Below are 3,535 nucleotides of genomic sequence, written 5' to 3' on the forward strand. Positions count from 1 at the left end.
GAGAGAGAGAGAGAGAGAAAGAGAGTTTGCGCTCTCCCACTATATTGTTGTGAGATCTCTACTCGATTGGATCTATGCTGTCAAAACGCGGTTTCGACTGGCAGAGGGATAAATAATTTAGTCGTTAATACTTTATATCTTGCAACTTGCGATTTTATAGAAACGTTTCCCCGCGGTAGCGGATCTACGTCACTTTGGCGATAGAATGAAAACAGATAGATCTGCAAAAAAAATATATATTCTAGTATATATTCTAGCATATGTCATAAACTGTACTTGTATTTTATACGATAATGAATAATTTATATCTATAAGTAGACTTTACGCAAGCTTTAATGAACATTTGTGACATAGATATAATTTAAATAAATCTGTGTTTTTCTAAACGTTTCAATAAAACGATCCGATACAAATTTCTTTCTAGCTCTCTTTTGTATTGATGATATTCTCTGTCAAAAACGAAAATCGTAATTACAATCGTAATCACATGATTCAATTAATAAAAAGTGTCAGGAGACATGGAAACGGTAGATTATTTGACGCGAGCATTTAAGAATTTTCAGGTAGCAGAGCGTAGAATGAAATACCAACGAAATTTACTGCCTCAAAGCTATCCGAACAACCGAGGCGGCGTGCAGAACGCGACGAGGATCTGAGGAACGCGAGTTGCGTCCTCGTCTCGTTGAAACGATGCGACTCCTCGCGCGCTACCTTCTCGGCACACAAAAGCGGAATATCTCACAGGCGACCTGCATCTCGTCGAGCGCGAAAGGCGGAAGTTTAAGCACGATGCATTAATTTACGCCAATTAGGACGCCAGCAGTAAATTGCAAGCGCGCGTACTCACTACGTCGTACTAATTCGAATCGGATACGCGAGTTAATCGTTTTTAATTCTCTAATGCTAACGCACTCCATCGTGCCTCAATGAGTAACATCGCTCAATTTCTATGAATGTGTTAAGCAATATAATTTGATTTTTTTCGCATAAATTTTAATTATTTTACAGATATGAATCAATTTAACGGAATAGCTTAGAGAGAGAGAGAGAGAGAGAGAGAGAGAGAGAGAAGAAGAAGAAGAAGAAGAAGAGAGTCGTAGAATTAGTAAATAATTGAGGCTAAGATTTTTCTCCGCCCTGTTCTTTTTTCCTTTCACCGCCAACGCGCTTCGGGCATGACAAAGGGCTTTTCACGAAATCTCCGAGGTACGCTTTCTTTGTTAAGCACTCGAGGAGACATCTGTTATTTTCCGAGATTGTATCACTTTCAATGAGCAAAGCGTGTTCGTTTCTCCCTTCTTCTAAAAATAATGGCGACTGCTTCGCGAATAAACATGCAAGCTGAAACGATGCAGAAAAGTTCAAACATTGTAAAATACGGTTTCTACAGCTATATAAAAGCATTTTTGATGAAAAGTAATTTAGCGTTCTTTTCATAATGTCCCTTTACAGACGCTGCTTACCAAAGAGATAATAAGAACGTTGCAATATACACACATATTCCTTCTTTTTCTTTAACTATCATTTTTTATCTCGTTGAAATTGGAAAATAAATAATTACCAGAAATAATTACGCACAAAACAGAAGAAATATTAAAATTTTACACAAATTTTACATTACAATGATGAAACTTATTTCTAAATAAGATAGTTATTATCTATTTAACTTGTGAATATTTTACTTATACAATAAACATGTAGAATGTAATCACAATTGTAATAAAAAGAAGTTCAATGAGAGTCTTCTTTTTCATCTTTTTTCACTCTATCTATAAAATGTAGCCATCGCACAAGTTTCATCATCTTTTCAACTTTATACGACTTCAAATACAAATCAAATAGAACGAGATTGAAATGTGAATAGAATGTCTGTTGCGCGTTAGAAAATCAAAGTTGCAATAAAAGGCATCGCGTTAATGCTTCGCGCACTTTCGTTAAATAAGCCCGATGCATTCCGCTTGTAATCGACAGCTTTTTTCGCGATCATAATGAGGTACTCGGGCGTTAACAACGCCATTGTGCCACGCGCAATTTGTAGCTAACCGTCGCGTCGCGTCGCGTCGCGTCGCGTCGCGTCGCCCTGCGCCGCGCGCGTCCAAGTTATTACATCTATTTCAGTTTATTACAGTTTTCTATAGATAGTAGAAAATGGTTTCTCGCAAGAAAAATTTGCTCCTCTATCAGTTCTAGACGAGATATTTTCGCTCTTATTACAGAAATAAGCATCTCATAATCTGATAAATTAGAAAGAAGTGCTTTGATTTAAATTAACAAAATATTTATTAAATTCGTAATGTTCTTAAATAAAATTCAAATTTCTACATCATATATTATTTAAAATTTTTATATGAAAAATCTAATATTGAATAAAAATTTATAATTCTTTAAATGTAATCGCGTATTGCGAAAATATATAAAACATCTACGTACAATTTTGCAGTAAACATTTTTCAAACACTTTTGCGTGTTACACGTTATTAAAATTTTTTTTTGTATCTAATCAAATAATAATTACATTAAAATATTACAAAAATACATAGAATAAAAATTAATATCTATATTTCATGCTAGCAATGCAATTTAATAAATTCATAATGTTCTTGAAAATATATTCAAATCTCTGATTATTTTTGTATTCAAAAAAATCATGTATTATTAAGATTACTGATTTAACTCTTTTTTTTCTTTTTCTGAAATTCTTAGCTTTACACTGATCAATTGTCAAATATTAAGTAGAGTGAGATTCAACAGCTATTTGAATGATATTGTTTTAAAAATGAGAAGAAATATCATTAGAAACAAGAATAATGTGTATATTTTGAATGGAAAGTATCGAGAGTCAATTTTCTAATCTTTTACAGTAATAACATAATGACAGTATGTTAAGAAAATATCGCACTATAAGCATTATCCTAATCTGTTGGTTTTTTCAAAGGTTTTTTAATTACACGGTGGTTAATTATAACTGAAGATTAACTGAAACTTTATAGATCTCTCTAAACTCTAAGCTAAATAGTTACTTGGTAATAGGTAACTGTTGTAAATGAGCTAGAAACTCTATTCTTAATGCTTTACATGTGTTTAGGATAGATTCACATATGTAAGCAAGACTCTCTCTAACTATAGTTCGACGTCCCGTTGAGTGATTCGTCTTTTGAACGAAAATTTGAATGCCAACGTACCGTGTCGAGAATGGCCGTGGTCAGGCCGGATCCAGCCACCAGCTGAAACTAAAGCAATCCTCGATGGCGTTGTTTCGCTTACAGCACTTTTCTTGGCGCGGCTTTCGTTGATCGCAAGCTTATACGCGCCTCAATTTCGCCGGTGAGAAAATTGAAGAAATCAGCTGCCGATGAATGAGTGAATACGCCGCGACTCAACTGCTCGATCTCACTGACACACTACAATCGCACAGTTTAACGAGAGTACATCGAATCTCGCCACGTGAGGGAATCCACACTATTTGACAATTAACGTTGTTGTCAACCTTCGAATTAGCGCGAAACCATTGATGTCGACGGATCCGAGACCGGGA

The sequence above is a fragment of the Atta cephalotes genome, assembly GCF_000143395.1.
Source record: "Atta cephalotes unplaced genomic scaffold scaffold00003, whole genome shotgun sequence".
In the NCBI taxonomy this organism is placed as follows: domain Eukaryota; kingdom Metazoa; phylum Arthropoda; class Insecta; order Hymenoptera; family Formicidae; genus Atta; species Atta cephalotes.